Source organism: Podarcis tiliguerta (genome assembly GCF_965153285.1).
Source record: "Podarcis tiliguerta genome assembly, chromosome: 11".
NCBI lineage: Eukaryota > Metazoa > Chordata > Lepidosauria > Squamata > Lacertidae > Podarcis > Podarcis tiliguerta.
The window spans coordinates 5,099,251-5,116,330 of record NC_139544.1 but is presented as its reverse complement, the minus strand read 5'-3'; positions in this window follow the sequence as shown (position 1 = coordinate 5,116,330).

The window sequence follows — 17,080 nt, the reverse complement described above, 5'->3', positions numbered from 1 at the left end:
CCATTCGTAGGTGTATAGTAACTCTAGGGATGAGAAACCTTTTCTTGCTTACCTTCTGTTGCAATTGTTGTTGTTGTTGAGTCGTTTAGTCGTGTCCGACTCTTCGTGACCCCATGGACCAGAGCACGCCAGGCACTCCTGTCTTTCACTGCCTCCCACAGTTTGGTCAAACTCATGTTTGTAGCTTCAAGAACACCATCCAACCATCTCATCCTCTGTCGTCCCCTTCTCCTTGCGCCCTCAATCTTTCCTAACATTAGGGTCTTTTCCAGGGAATCTTCTCTTCTCATGAGGGGGCCAAAGTATTGGAGTCTCAACTTCAGGATCTGTCCTTCCAGTGAGCACTCAGGGCTAATTTCCTTAAGAATGGATGTGTTTGATCTTCTTGCAGTCCATGGGACTCTCAAGAGTCTCCTCCAGCACCATAATTCAAAAGCATCAATTCTTTGGCGATCAGCCTTCTTGATGGTCCAGCTCTCACTTCCATACATCACTACTGGGGAAACCATAGCTTTAACTATACGGACCTTTGTTGGCAAGGTGATGTCTCTGCTTTTTAAGATGATGTCTAGGTTTGCCATCGCCTTTCTCCCAAGGAGCAGGCGTCTTTTAATTTCGTAACTGCTGTCACCATCTGCAGTTTGTTGCAATAGGCAGTCCCAACAGTGCTGGGATCTGCATCTGGTGGCCATCTACCAACTGCTATTTTAATTCCTATAATGTAGCACTACTCAAGGGCATTGTGGGTAATTGAAATGATAGGTGGTTTCTAGACACAGCTGCATGGCACAGAGGCCCTGGTCAGAGGAAGTAGTGGGTCTTCTCAGGTGCTGAGGTCCCAGCATCTGCCCAAGTTTGATGGATAATGGCATCATCCTTCGGACCCTGTTAGAGACCCTGAATATTGCTGTGCTGAAATACAGGAGGAGATGAAGTATTTGGTCCTTTTATAATATGATGTAGAAATTGACTGCAAGCAGGCAGCTTTGTGTTGGCAATAGTGTTCCTATGGTAACATGTCACTTGGTTTGAGCAGTCTTTCTCAGCCTTGGCTCCCTTGACTACAACTCCCATCATCCCTAGCTAGCAGGGCCAGTAGTCAAAGATGACCCTGGTCCAGTCATGATCTCTTTAACTTAATCAACCTCACAGGCGTGATGTGAGGATGAAATGGGGAAGGGGGAATCGAGTATGCTGCCTTGACCTCCTTGAATGAAAGGTGAGATACAGTCACATTCCTCACTTGAAATATTGTGAGTGAATGAATCTATGCTGAATTTTATATTGTACCTTTCCTCCAGTTCTCTTGGGGTTGTGCAGCAAGCTGAAAAACATGAACTTTCTTTCCCAGTATGTGAGCTAACATCCAATGCCCGAGCCTTTTCAGACAATGAGGAAACTAAATGAGGTCAATCTCTCAAGTAACATTGAAAAGCCAGGGGCTAAGCTTCAGGTCTGGTAATAATCTCTCTTGGACTTGATGGCACATTTTATATGTATTGAAGAAAATCCCCTCTGGAGTTTCTGCTTGCTGCTCCAAGTCAACATCTCTTTGTGGTGTCACCCAGATTAGTCCTTGTGCTACAGCATCATGAGAGTCGCCTAAACAGTGCCATCCCCACCCTGAAGAATCACATTTCTTCTGAAGAGCGGTTTGGTTCATGTATAGATAAGAAGTCAAAGTGTTTGTGTGCGCAAACGCATGTATTTAATGGGGAGGGGAGGAAATCTCCACATGAGGAACTATTAGTATGAAGGCAAAGTTGATACAGAGAAATAACCAAAGCTGTTTCAGAGATTCCAAAATGGTTGTTGCTTTCTCAATGGATTCAGATTATATTAATGTTTCTTCACATGAACACAACTGTGTGGAGACTGAGGCGGTGGATTGGTTTGGGACTGACTTTCATATGTGAACATGTCCATGTAATGTGATAATTATACAAAATTTCCCCCTTTCATGTAGGCAATAAGAACTGGGTGTTACTTTGCGATGCCTGCCTCCAGATGTATCAAACTGGCATTGACTTCAAACATGTTTTGAACTGAAGAAGTATGAGGGTGGAGCAATATAAACCCTCCCTTTCCACCACACAGCCTCTAGTCTGTCATACAACAAGCATTCTCTATGAAAGTTTGGTCATACCGAGCAGGTGTTGCAAACCTTGGGCCTTATAGATATTGCTGAATTACAGCTCAGCCCCAGAAAACATGGTCACTGGCCAGGGATGATGGGCATTGTAGTTGCATAACATTCAGAGGGTGAAAGGTTCTCCAAACTTGACTTAGAAACCTGATTTGCTCCTCTCAAAAAAGCATGGAATAATTGTCCCCTTATGTTTAGCCATCCCATCTACCTAGGAGTCGTAATTCACACTGCAGCTAAACTGCAGAGGACAGGAGTGGTGATTATACCTATTTTTACTTTATTTATTAGATTTATATACCACCCTTCATCATAAGATCTTAGGGCAGTTCACAGAATGAAATACAAGATGAAAACAAGTACCTCCCTCCCCTACATAATGCTGTTAAATGTAAAGGTAAAGGGATCCCTGGCCATTAGGTCCAGTCGTGGCCGACTCTGGGGTTGCGGCGCTCATCTCGCTTTATTGGCCCAGGGAGCCGGCGTACAGCTTCCAGGTCATGTGGCCAGCATGACTAAGCCACTTCTGATGAACCAGAAACGGAAACGCCGTTTACCTTCCCACTGGAGTGGTACCTATTTATCTACCTGCACTTTGACGTGCTTTCGAACTGCTAGGTTGGCAGGAGCAGGGACCGAGCAACGGGAGCTCACCCCGTCGCAGGGATTCGAACTGCCGACCTTCTGATCAGCAAGTCCTAGGCTCTGTGGTTTAAACCACAGCGCCACCCGCATCCCTTAACATCATGCTGTTACAGTGCTGCTGTTACATGGACTGTAAACCTCCCTGACTTGATAGTAGAGGGAAGAGAAAAAATGTTCCCTCAATATAGCCCTGTTACCCAAATGCCAGTAAGCCAAAGCATTTTTTTATCTGATGACTGTCTTCTCCTTGAGATTAAAAATATTTTCTTCTGAAGAATAAAGACATGCCAAATCCCTTAAAATTTTAATTGATATTCTAAATCAGATCTCATAAACTAAACCTGGAGTTTGGGTTTTTAACTTATTAATAATTTTATATATATATATATATATATATGTATATACACACACATACACGCATACATACTGTGTATATCTTCATTAACAAAACAAATATAGATTGCATTAAGAGAAGTTTCCTATTTCAAAATGAGACTTTCAGGGCCATGCCATTAGCTGATTGAAATTTCTGTGCGAAACAATTCTCCTGGATTCATGACCTGATTCAATTAGCTAATTACCAATTCAGAGTGAATGATGTTTACCATTTACCTTTGAAAGTAAGTTCCAGTTTCATAGGAATTCCTGCTGTTTTGTCAAAGGGAAACATGTGAATTAGCCTAGCGTGGTGTTTCCTTTGTACTGATTGTTTTTCTCAGAACACTCTTTGGAATGTAGGGCCAGTTCAAGTATTATACCCACCTGCTGAAAGCTACTAAATGTATTCCTGTGGTGTGGTGTCCTATGTGGGACTGCAGTGTTTGAAGCCCAGTTGCTGTGTGGGTGGAAGATGGCCCTATGTCCTACTTTACAGGGGTCACTTCTCTGTTCGAAAGATTGTCACAGGACAGTCCTCTGTTTGAAGGTTTACAGCCCTCTTTTTGTAAATGTAATGGTTCTAGGGGTTGCTCGTGCATAAGTTGCCATTACTCCTGGCTAGGTTGCCTGGTTGAACCCTTTTTGTCTGGACAGCCTCAAGTTCCGTGGCTGCCTCAGTCGCTGGCAGAATCCGTCAGTGGGCGTTTCTTGAACCTCTTCCAGCATAGAAGCTGTTTGACGCCCAGTCTCCTCCTACTCTGCCTGCGCTGAAGTCTTCTGCTCAAAGTGGGTGTGGGCAGCGGAGTACTCGTGCCCTCTCCGCTGGTCTCCGGCGAGGAGTCCTGGAGCCACCTCTCCGATTCCCCCATCTGCCCCCCTTCTCCACTGGTGTTACGCTGATTTCCTTCCCCAGCGGATGGGCTACCTCTCTCCCTACTGGGACCCTCTCCACCATCCCTCTGGAGCCTCCTCTCCGCCTCCAGCTCTGATGGCAGTTCCCTGACAGTAAAGCTGTCCAAGACTGGTTTAAAGATAAGGAACCAAAAAATGGAAGAGAGGAGACCACAAAGTTGCCTATAAATTTCCAGGAGTGGGTGTGGCATTGCTGTGAAGCTGCCCTCCTTACTGGGATGGTGAGGGGGCAGGGCGGTGGTGAGGTTGGGGCTGCACATGGAAAATTACAAACTCGCTGCCACCCTCTGGCTGGTAGGTGGCAGTGATGCCAGTGCTGGGAACAGGGCCGGCCCACCTGTGAGGGAAGGTGAGGCGACAGCCTTGGGTGGCAGGAGTCACAGAGGCAGCAGATCCTTCCTCCAAGGAATGTGCCATCCATTGCTGCAGTGATAGAGGCAGCACACTCACCCCTATGCCACCTCTACAGTGGCCTCTGTTGGTCGCCTCCCACCCTTGTTCCCATGTAGCTCCTCACTTGCCCCTTCTTCCCTGATGGGGGGGGGGAGAGCGCCATTTTGTGGTTCACCTCAGGTGCCAAAATGTATTGGTCCAGCCTTGGTCAGGAGGACAGCTCTACAGCATCATGCTTCCCACTGCTATCAACAGTACCCAGACAGCAGACTGAGTAGACATGTGTGCCGTGCAGTCACTAACTTTCTGACCGTGGCAAGAAGTATTCTAAGATTCTAATAATCATTTTTAAATTTGCATCAATACTTACGTTTACCCTAGTTTTTAGTGTTTCCTTTTTTATTTTTTTGGGAAGCAATGCATAAATCACCTCTCTACATGGGTGGCCCTGATCATCCCCTAAATACCCCAATATTTATGTTAAGTTGAATTTTAACGTTATGGCGTCTCATGGAGCTAAATGGAAATCACAGAATCAGTTCTCTTTATACAAAGTTACAGGCATACTGTGTATGTTACAGGGAAGTACCTTAAGGGCCGAGCTACAAATTACTTTCATGTCCCCCACTAGTTTATTTTTCCACTGAAAAAGGAAATTAAGGTGTTGCAACCAGGCACAGAGTGATAGCAGGAAGCAGCTTCTTAATATTTTCTGTTTCTGAGCAGACTGGAAAGGGTGGTTTTGAGCACAGAAAGAAGGAGGGCTGGAATGGGCTAAGCCCTCCTTTCCCTCCTGCTTCTGAGAGGGAGAATTCATACATATATACATCATTTATTTGTATGCCGCCTTTCCATAGTTCAAACCATGCTCAAGGCAGCTTACAACATGAAAAAATACATTTACAACACAACAAACGTAGCCATAAAATTCAGTAGATTTCAAGAGAAAAAGAATCCAGTGGAGAGAAGGAAGGTGCAATGACATATAATGTGTACTTCATCTTCAGCCCATAATGAATTTTATTTTGAGGAACAGGAATTGCTTTATGACAAAAGAAATGAACTTTCACTTTAGGTTGACCCAATCACTTTGCATGTTGTGCATCGCTGTGAGAGATTGGGCCACCGCCAGGGCTTTTTCTGTGATGACACTCACCAATACAGAGTACCAGTACCGTCACCTATTTTTTGTCACCCATGACACTTGTTTTGTGCCGGCACATGTGGCACTTTTATCAAGATATGAGTACCAGCACCTCATTTTTTACTGGAAGGAAAAAGAAAAAGAAATTAATGAATGTTAGAAGGATGTTGGATTGAGGTTAAGGGATTTTTAGTAATAACGGTATGAAGGAATATGTAAAAATGGAATGTTAACAGGTTAAAATTTAGAGGTACAATATATTAAGATCAAGGACAAAGTAAAGAGGGAAAGGATTTGCTGAATAAATAAACTGAACTGGAATACAAAGAGGGGAGGTGTGGGGAGGTCCGGGAAACAAGCAAATGCAAGATATGTTATGAAAAATTGAATTGTTTTTAATTGTTTTTCTTTATTATTTTTGTATTTTTTCTTTTTTTCCTTTTCTGAAAATCTTAATAAAATATTATTTTAAAAAACGAAAAAGAAAACCCACTATTTATTTAATGGCTAAATAGAAAGTAAAGCAAAATATGACATTATAGAAAGAGGCTTTTAAGAAGTGAGGGAGCCTAATCATTTTTTGATGAATCTTTTGGGAAGCAAATGGATTATTTTAGCAGACATATATCTAGATGAGCGTACAAATCCTTCAAGATGATGCTTTGGTTCAGACCCGTGTATGTGGGAAAGAACGGTGCACATAAAGAGAGTTTGTTGGCTTAGTTTGCCACAACTATTCACTTGGCTAGAGACACAGTCCACCATTTACTATTAGAAGAGTGTTTCTCACTTGTCCAAAACTTAACAAAGGCCCATCCATGCACTATGGTTATCATGCAGAGACTGGTTGAAAGGACGCACGATATGTGTGTGAAGACATCATAACCAACCTATGTAGTTTAATTCATCAAAGGTTATTGTGTGGAGATGCTACATTTCAGCATTTTACTTGATGCAGAAGTACAAGTGACTGACTGGTTGTGGATGCCATTTTTCTGGGTTCCCTCTATATTAAGCATAATATGTAAACCAGACCTAAGAGTCACATGTTACCAAATTTTACTCCCTGTCCCTGAAGCCCCAAAGATCACACAGTGACCCTCAAACCTGCCAAATGACTTTTAAATTGACAGCAGCTCCTTGACTTTCTTCAACATAGCTTTCAGTATGGAGCAAATTCTATTAGTCCACATACATTTCTCTTACGGAAATTGGCAACGGTGCCATGTGAGATTAGTTCCATTGTTCATTTATAATACATTAAAACCTTTTCAGCTCTATTGACGTTGGAGAGCAGTGAATCAAAGGTACCACAGCGCCACAAATAAGGCTGCCAGAACCATTCCATTCAAACTGCCTTTTTTCATTTCCTTTATAACCATGTAAATAATTAGTTGAGGATTAAAGTTTTCATGCTTAATCTCAGTCCAAAAAATTATTATTATTTCTTAAAAAGTTAGTAAATTAATTCCAGGTGCCTATTGCTTTGCTTTTCTGCTATAGCCGAGTCAAATAGGCAAATGTTTTGAGGTTTTGGTTGTATCTTCAGTTGGGAACCATTTCACTCCCCCATTTGTGGTCTTATTATTGAATTCTTAAGGAAGACATAGAAGGCCAGCTGATGAAATCACTGAGGTTTTGTCTGTTTTTACTTTGTTCTGATCCACCATGAAAGTATAAAAGAGTTTTATTTAAGTTTCCCCCCTGCCTGCTTTCTTATATTGGAAAATCTCATTACACATGGATGGGTGTGATGTCTGAAGAAACAGGAAAATCGAAGTATTTTGAGAAGCAAGAGAGTGATGAATCGAAACAAGGCATATTTTTACCTACTTTACTCTTTGTCCTACAAAGAGTTACAAACCACTTCTGATCTAAAATTCTCCAGGCTTAAAGAATTTCCAATCAGATGAACTTTTCTAAACTTCATGATCAAGTGGTTATGTTGATTCCATGACTTCAGCAGGCATTGTAGGGCCCAAAATATTACACAAATTCTCTCATGCATAGCTGAATTCATCAAGCTCATTCATTCAGATGCTAGCAAGCTCTCTCTCTCTCTGTGTGTGTGTGTGTGTGTGTGCGCGCGCGCAGCAACAATAGGAATTGCCTTCATTAATTATTTCAGTTTATTGTTGGACTAGATGATGCTTCCAACTCTAGAATTCCATGATTTCGGTGCCCTTTCTGCACGTTCCCACAGTCTGTGAACTCTACCAACCTCATACAATGCATACACAATTGAAGTGACTGAAGAAAAAGTTTACAGTTGTTCTGGAATATTCTTGGAGTTTTAATGGTCCTCTAAGGAAGGGAGCTTCACAACTTTATATGTAAATAACCAACAAGAATACCTCTATATGTGCCCTTGTTATTCTAGCATATGGATGGCACAGTCAAAATAGTGTATTCATCACTACGTAATGGCCATAATGGCATGAAGGAAATAAAGTAGTCTCTGCAGTATTTAGGGTCAAAATCACTATGCATCTCAAGGAGGGTGGAATATGAATCCAAATAACTTTGGAGCTAAATAAGCCATTAAAATCCCTTACTTAACTCACATTTTATTCTGGAATGGAATAAATAATTAATAATAATAATAATAATAATAATAATAATCCTGTTATGAACAAAACACACACAAAGTAGCTTGCAAAGATTAAAATAAAGAATAAAAAAATGAAGTGAAGAACAGTACAAAATACTTAACACAACAATAGAAGCAGAACATTTAAAAACTATAGATTTAGGACAGACTGAAGTGGAACCAGACTGGCAGAGCAAAACCCTTGCACACTAAAACAAAAAGGTCTTCAACAAGTGCCTAAGAGCTAAAAGAGAAAGGGCAAGGGGAAGGCATTCCATAACTTGGGTGCCATCACTAAAAAGGCACTGGTAACATTAAGGGCATTGGGAAGGAAATAAAGAATGTCTCACTCACTTGGTCACTGCAGCTATCTAGTATGCTATTTGAGGCTAAAAAGCAAAAGGGGTCCACTCAGGCTAGTGAAGATGACCCCTTTTAAAATTTTGTATCTCTTTGCCAGCTGAGAGGTGCACTAGGCATCTGCAGTGAGGCAAACCAAGCATTTGCACTGAGTGAGTGCCAGCCATCATTGTAATCCCTCCCCATTGCCTCTGAGTGATGTTATGTCAGGGGAAATGGAGAGAGATTAAGACGGCCTCATTCACTGTAATCACCTGGATCATTCCGCGAGGAACTGACAAGGGCATTTGTTTGTTTGTTTGTTTGGATGCCGGCCTCACCAATATAGGACACTGGTCAGAGAGGTGGGCTCTGCTGAATTCTATGGATCCTGGCATTTGCTCAATGATGCTGTTTTGCCAATTAACTCTGCAGGTTCTTTAAAGGGTCTTTGGTAGTCAATATATGAGGGGAAAGACATTTTTACTTGAACGGAATAGGAAAACTTCCTCAAATTGCAACAACCCTGCCCCCCTCAAACAGAAACCTTCTTACACAGCAATAAAAACCTTCTTACACCAAGAAATAACCCCAAAGGAACAATTCCCCCACCAGACCTTCACCCACAAACAGCTCCACATCCAGCCAAAGGAAGCCTCAACAGCATTTGGTCCATCGTCCTCATCCTACTTGACTACGTCACCCTGCACCATTTGCACCTGCAAACCTGTGGGCCTGGATTGCCAATTAGGGTTCCTACTCTGGGCAATCAAGCCCCACCTGGGCCACCTTCAAGGGCAGGAATGCTGCTGTGAGGACTCACAGGAAGGGTTGGTTGCGTAAGGCCAAACCTACACCTCAATTTTTCTTGCATGTTTTCCACTACAGATGCAGCATATGTCTGCCTGAAACTCAATTGATCTGATAAAGTGAGACATGGTGGGGGGTTTTGTCGGGGGGTTTTAGACTTTGCATTACAGAAACACCATCTTATAATATTCTATGTGCTAGAATATTTCCAACAACTTCACATCTATTGTGCTAATGATGCCATCCCGTTGGCTACAGAAAGCATGCATTAATATGCTTCCTGTCCAAGTAGGTTGCTGAAAGTTGAAGCAACTTTGTCTTGCACAGCAAGGCTGGTCTTCAAAGTTAGGGATAGCCAATGTGCTGCGTCTAAATGATGCAGCTCCCATCAGCCCCAGCCAGTGTGGCCATTGGTCAGGAATGGTTGGAATTGCAGTTCAGCAACATCTGGGAAGCTCAATGTTGGTAATTCCTGTTCTGAGTTCTCTTGGACTGAACTTCCAAGTCAGTCAAACCCTCCTAATGTGGATCAAGGTTGGGTCAATCATCTCCCCTCCGGTAGGGGAAGACTTGCGGGTGGTGTTGCTGCTGGGTGCTATCCAATTGGTTCTGACCCATAAAAAGTCCATCTCAGCAGCAGCGCCCCACTTATGGAATCTTTTCCCTGGTGAGATGTGTCTCTATCCATCATTATTAGCATTCAGGAAGAATTTTGAAGCATCCTCATTCACCTAGGCATTTGATGCCTGAAATATACTGTTCCTGGCAACCTTGAAATTAGTAGCTGTGAGGATATGTAACATTAAAAAATGTCTTTAATTACACTTTTTCCTGTTCTGTTGTTTGCTCTTTTGGAAGGAAAGGATAATCATAATGGAATAATAATGGAAATAAATGCATGGCTTGCAAAACAAGAACATCCATCATAGTTCCATGGAAAAGCTTAAAATGTCAATCTCACACATTTATTTTATAATAAAAAGACTACAAAGTTGTCTAATTGACAAACCCAAACCGTTGGTGATTTCTGAATCAGAATGTGATAAATATTGTGATTGCGCTGTTAGTACTAAAAACTATTATGCTTTGGAGTGTTCAAATAAGTAATATTCTGTACAACAACCCCATATTATTGCCCCCATGTGGCAGATTGGGAGTTGAGATTGTGACGATTAAGGCCACCTAGTGTTTTGATGCTAGAGGTGAGATGTAATTGGTCACTTTCTCTTTAAAGCTCAGCTTCTTATCTACAACACCTCACCAGTCTGCCATGTTCTTGACATCTTTTAATTATTCAGAATTGTTGTCTCTTTCTTAGCAGGTTTCATATAGTACAAGTCTATGCAACCAGGACTCTCAGCCACCTCTCCCTTTTCTGATTACCCGAGCCTTTCAGATGTCTCTGACTTTTTAACATGAAGGGCTCTACATGGGTTCAAAACAGGTTGCTCAACATATGAGTCTTTTTTGCCCAAGAATGAAGTGAATCACCAGAGCTATGTATCAAAGCTGAGATTGTCTTGACGGAGCACATCCAAGACCAGGAAATATTTGTCATGCTAGTCTTTTAAACATGCCTCTGTGCGAACTATTAAAAACAGTCTTAGAAAAAGCCTCCCAACAGCAGCTCTTTGGCATCAGCTATACAGAGCTGAGGAGGTCCTCTGCATCGCAGAAAAAGTAATCATATTCTCTGTGGGTCAGTCAGCATGTTTCGTTTGCAGACCTCCAACTGGGGTAAAACACTGTCACTTTAGATAACTATTTCTCAAGCTAAAATATGTGGTGGGCTGGGAGGAACTGAGTGTCTGTGAATTCCAAATTTCTGCCTACTGTTCACAAATTAAATACAAATGTGAGCAGCAGGAGATTGACTTTTAGAACAGACAAGTGTTGCCACACATTTAAAAGATGGCTCCTCTTCAATATTTTCTTGGCTTTCTCTGCTTTCTGCATACAATATAGACTGTTAGGCCCACATTTGCTGTAATCCACTGGTCTCATTAATGCCAGGTCAAAGAGCCACTTGGGTCAAACTCAGTGCTGTGTGTGCTGGCAAATTAAAAACTTTCCAAAATTCCATGATACAGGAACGCTTAGGGATGGTGCAACTTGCTCCCTGAGCAAAGGCTGAACAGGTGGCACTTCCACCTACCTGGGGGCCCAGCTGCGAGGGCAGGTAGCAACGGCAGGAGAAGACGAAGAATAAAAAGGATGGCTGTACTGTGGGATAGGTGTGGATGCTAGACCTCAAGCCTGTTATGTCACAGGTAATATTATGCAGTATTGATGTCATAGCTATCCTATTGATATAAATGATGACAATCCTAATTTATAGCAGTAACCCATATAATCAATAGGGTTAAAGATTCAGTCTCTGGGTAGGCTTGTCTAAACAGGAAGATCTTTAGCAGGAGCCAAAAAGAGTACAGTGGTACCTCAGGTTAAGTACTTAATTCATTCCGGAGGTCTGTACTTAACCTGAAACTGTTCTTAACCTGAAGCACCACTTTAGCTAATGGGGCCTCCTGCTGCTGCCGCACCGCGGGAGCCCGATTTCTGTTCTCCTTCCGAAGCAAAGTTCTTAACCTGAAGCACTATTTCTGGGTTAGCAGAGTCTGTAACCTGAAGCGTATGTAACCTGAGGTACCACTGTACAGTGAAGGTGTCTGCTTAATTTCAATAGGCAGGGAGTTCCAAAGTGTAGGTGCTGCCACACTAAATGATCGAGTTCTTACAAACGCAGAATGCATATTTTGACACACCTATAGTACTGCCAATTCCACCAACTGAAGTGGTCAAGTGGGCACAATATCTATTGTTTATATTCATGAACTTTATTATATCTGCCCTCTAAATGTCTTGACCCCTTCATGGATCACTGCCTTGCTGTGGTGAAGGGGCTTGAATAACTCAGAGAAGCTACGAGTTATGCCGTGCAGGGCACCCAAGATGGACAGGTCATAGTGGAGAGTTTTGACCAAATGTGATCCACCTGGAGCAGGAACCGGCAAGCCACTCTAGTATCCCTGCCAAGAAAACTCCATGGACAATTTGACCAAACTGCGGGAGGCAGTGGAAGACGTGCTCTGGTCCATGGGGTCACGAAGAGTCGGACACAACTAAACAACTAAACAACAACAAAAATGTTTTGAAGGTAAGACATCAAAGTGCATCCAGGAGAGAAAGCTTTCCTGTATTTAAGAAAAAGCCAGATAAATAAGACATTCTATTCTTTGAATTAAACACCCCTGGTCTGCCCCATACAGCATTTGGAGGTTGATATCTGTTAGTCTATGTTTAACAATAACATTTACTCCAGCTCCTGTCAGAGCCATAGCTAGGCGATCTTGCGCCCCTGGCAGAACCATCCAGATTGTGCCCCCTAACCACAGAAAAATTAGCTCTTCTTTCTGCCTCTCCTCCAACCTGCCCCCCTTCCAACCATTCAATTCATCCTCTATTTAAAACCATTTCTTATGAGGCAATAATCAATATTTATATTTATGGACATATTTTTAGCTGATTTTGCACCCCCCCTCCATCGCCTGTGCCTCTGGCGGGGGCCCATCTCACCACCCCCTAGCTATGGCCCTGGCTCCTATGCACTCTCACTGCTGGTGTTTGAAGCTGAGTAAGCTTGACATTAGTCAAACTCCATCTGTATCCTGTGGCTGCTTGAGAAATGTGGCTGTTTGGTGCCTTTTCCCTTGAACCAGCTTCCATCTGATTTGAAAACACAAGCCATGGTTAAGCTGAGATGCCTATGTTTCAAAAAGCTGTTGCGCATGCGCAGACGACAGCTTCATTGAATTGCGTGGGGGGTTTGCAGATCCAGGAAAACAAATTGGGAAATGGTGTGTACAGCTGAATAAAAATGCAGCCGGGAAAAGCAATCTCACTGCCTTTCCAGCAACTAATGTGCACCAAAGCCTTTGTATCCAGTTTCAAAAGGTGCCTTTGCATTTTCCCGAGTTTCTGGTGTGATTAGACTTCTTTCAAGAACAAGGTCCAAGGCATCACCTGAAGCTACAGCAGTAAACCTATTCTTAGCAATGTTATGAACAACTGCTAGAAATAAAAGATATTAAAAAATGCTAATGATTATCAGGGCTGGCGAATATCGGAGTGGCTGCACAGTTTACTGCCATCCCAAAGCATGCCTGTGATTTCTTAATCCTCATTTGTAAAAGTTAAAGTACTAATACAGATGCCATTCCTAATAAAGATGTCATTCATTATGAGGAATATCAGTTTTAGAGCATTATGAATCAGTGGAAATGCCAACACAAATTGAGTTAGGATGAATGTATATCTCCTTGGTTTCCAAATTCTTGATGAATATTTCAGACCATTAGCTGGCATCTTCCTGGTTTGCCTACATTTTTTCACATAATATGCTAGATTTTAAAGCTTATGGCCAAACTCTCTCATTCCTCATAGGGCTTCATTCCCAGGAAGCATCTATAGAATTTGCCTGTATACTCATCTGTATGTCAGAGGTTTCAAATGATCCCTCATGTATTCATTTGAGGGAAGTGGTGGCTGGTGCCCAGTGGGACTTGCAGCATGGAAGACAGGTAGGTCCAGAGCAGGTGGAGACAGAACCAAAGACGGGTAAAACAAACTAATCCAAGGTTATCCTTATCCTCTTCCCTGATGAGTTCTGCAATGGCAACAGTGAGACTAAAAAGGATGAAGCCAGGGCTGCACTCTGGACTGCTTGGAAGAAAGAAGGCAGGCAGGCAATGGCTGCTGACTGGGGTTAAGGGGCAGTTGCCCATTCCCCTACTAGACTAGCTCCACTGCTTTTTTCCACCTTTGCATGACATAGTGAATCACTTGGGAACAATATCTTGAGATGGGCAGTTCTCAGGAGTTATAAAGCCAGTGTGTTTATGTGAGGTTTTAGACCATGTATATATTTTGATGGACCATGCTGTTGTGGGAAGAAACTGCATCACCTTCTCTGCCCATGTAGTGTTTACGCATTACCGAAGCAACATGGAATTGCACCATGGGGAACCAGCTCTCACACTACAGAAGTAACATTCGAATCAGCTATAATTTGCAAGGGAGGTGGGCAAACTAAGGCATGATTCTCAATGGAAAACCAAAAGATTTTTCAAAATAATCAAAAGATTATTTTCGCTGCAGGGAATCCCTAAACTTTCCAAGCAGTGATCCATTTTCTCTGTCCAGTTCAGGTTATTTGCCGCTTTCCCCCCTAAACCTTTTCCCACCAACTTCCCAAACCAATGCTGCCTAACAGGGTCACCAGTGTGGCACCTGTGTGGGCCAGGATCCCCGCCAATATCTTCTATGGTGTCTGTGAAATGTCTTGGTGCAGATCCTCTCAGAAATCCACAAAGCACTAAAGATTGCTTGCCCTTTCTGCTCTGTTTTTATTGGCTCAGTGCATCCCACATAGAACATACCGCCTTAAATATGCCCACATTTCACTGGATGCCAGGGTTGGCTCTCGTCTCTCCCTTTCATTATGAACAAAGAAGAGCTGCAAAGAGCTATTTTCTGTGAGCTAGTGCAGTGGTGTCTGATGTTAAGTGCTTTTCTCATGTATGGGAGGAGGGGGTGTTGATTATCACATTTTTCAGTCTGCTAATTTAGCCATTTTGAGTTATGCCACACAATCAAAGCAGCCATTTTATGCTCAGAGCCCATAGCAGTTTCACAAAAATTCACTGGCCAAACAAAGTTGGCAACCCCTGTTACATAATGCCTCCTTCCAGTTTTGCATGAAGCTCCTGATTAACCCACCCTGCAGCTGTGGTTTGCCTGTTCTTCAGATCTCTGCTGCTGCTTTGAACAATTAATAGTAGGAGCATATTCTTTCCTTAAGACACCTGAATGTCAAGGTTCATCGGTGCCCATCATCTTTCCATTGGTCCTTTAATATCCCTGTCCTTTTTCAAATATTGATTCACCCTATTCTCATATCATTGACACTGGGACAGTGTGCCTTGAGCACAGCAATTTTAAATGAACCACCTGCACATCTAACTACAAGCAAAATTTAGCTCATTTTAAATGAAATCAGTGCCGAAGAATTGATGCTTTTGAATTATGGTGTTGGAGGAGACTCTTGAGAGTCCCATGGACTGCAAGAAGATCAAACCTCTCCATTCTTAAGGAAATTAGCCCTGAGTGCTCACTGGAAGGACAGATCGTGAAGCTGAGGCTCCAATACTTTGGCCACCTCATGAGAAGAGAAGACTCCCTGGAAAAGACCCTGATGTTGGGAAAGATGGAGGGCACAAGGAGAAGGGGACGACAGAGGACGAGATGGTTGGACAGTGTTCTCGAAGCCACAAACATGAGTCTGACCAAACTGCGGGAGACAGTGGAAGACAGAAGTGCCTGGCGTGCTCTGGTCCATGGGGTCACGAAGAGTCAGACACAACTAAATGACTAAACAACAACAACAAATGAAATCAGTAAGTAGTGAGCTCTGGGATAAGAATGCACATCCATGGGCCCCAACACACCTACCCATAATACTGTTGAAATAAATAACTAATAGCAAGTTCAGCGAAACATAGTCTTTCCCAACTAGTCATAGAAACTTGCACAATCTTGATGATTTTACAAGCATGTAATTGACGGGATGAGGTTAACTACATTCTCTGATGGGTATCCTTTCTTGATCAATTACAGGGCATTTTAAAGAAAAGTGCCTAGTTCAGCGTGTATGTTATTAATTTTCTTATCTAAACTTTACATGCAGAGTTCACTGGGGGTATAATTGCCTCCAAACACAGCACCCAAGATTCATTGCATTTGTTTTTTGGGACACCATTAATCATGAACTAACATCTGCAATTAAGCTTTGACTGCACAGGGGATATAAGGAATTTATTGTGAACAAAGAGCAAAACCATTGGTAATGCAAGGATAAGGGGGGGGGGGCGGGGACAGAATAGATCCAATCTGTTCAAATGTTCACTTTCAGAACTGTACTTTTCCTAGTGACTGTGATGAACTGAGAATGAACTGAGAACACCCAGGAATCTATTGCCTCCCCCCCCCATCTCCTCCCCTCCCCAGGCTTCATTGTACAGGGACAGGTTTCTGTTCTTTGATAAATGGCCATTTTTCACTTAAGATACTCTTTTAGATATCCCTGGCGAAGCTGTGATGTCATTCTGTGTATTAGGCATGGGCAAGGGGGATCTATTATTTGGCTTTTCTATCCACAGAAGAATGAACTGACTTATATTTTAGATGCCAAGGTAAATGGATAGCATCACTTGAGAGATGTGCATTCAACATGACATAGTAAGTGCCTGGCACATAAATATCCCAAGCAAGGAACTGGCCTGTCACTCGTTGTCACTCTAGGTAGTTGTCTGGTATAAAATTGCTTCTTAAATATTTGCTTAATACCCATCTTACAGGTGGCTGATGGGCCGTGAAAAAGGGAGCCGAAAGGGAGAGTATTGTAGCTATGGAATTTGTTGTTGCTATTCTTGTACAGTATATTGTTCAGTAATGGGGGGGGGGGGGGATTGACAGGAGCTGGCTAATTTTGGAGTTACAAAGTATACGTTGTCCAACTTTGCCTTGTAATTGTCCTCTAGCAAAAATGGCTGTACCTTCATTGCCAATCATCATTTCAATGAATTCCCAGCTCTTCTCTGGGGGGAGGGGGAGGCAATACAGATATCACAAATTTTCAACAAGGAAACTTATACAGTGGTACCTT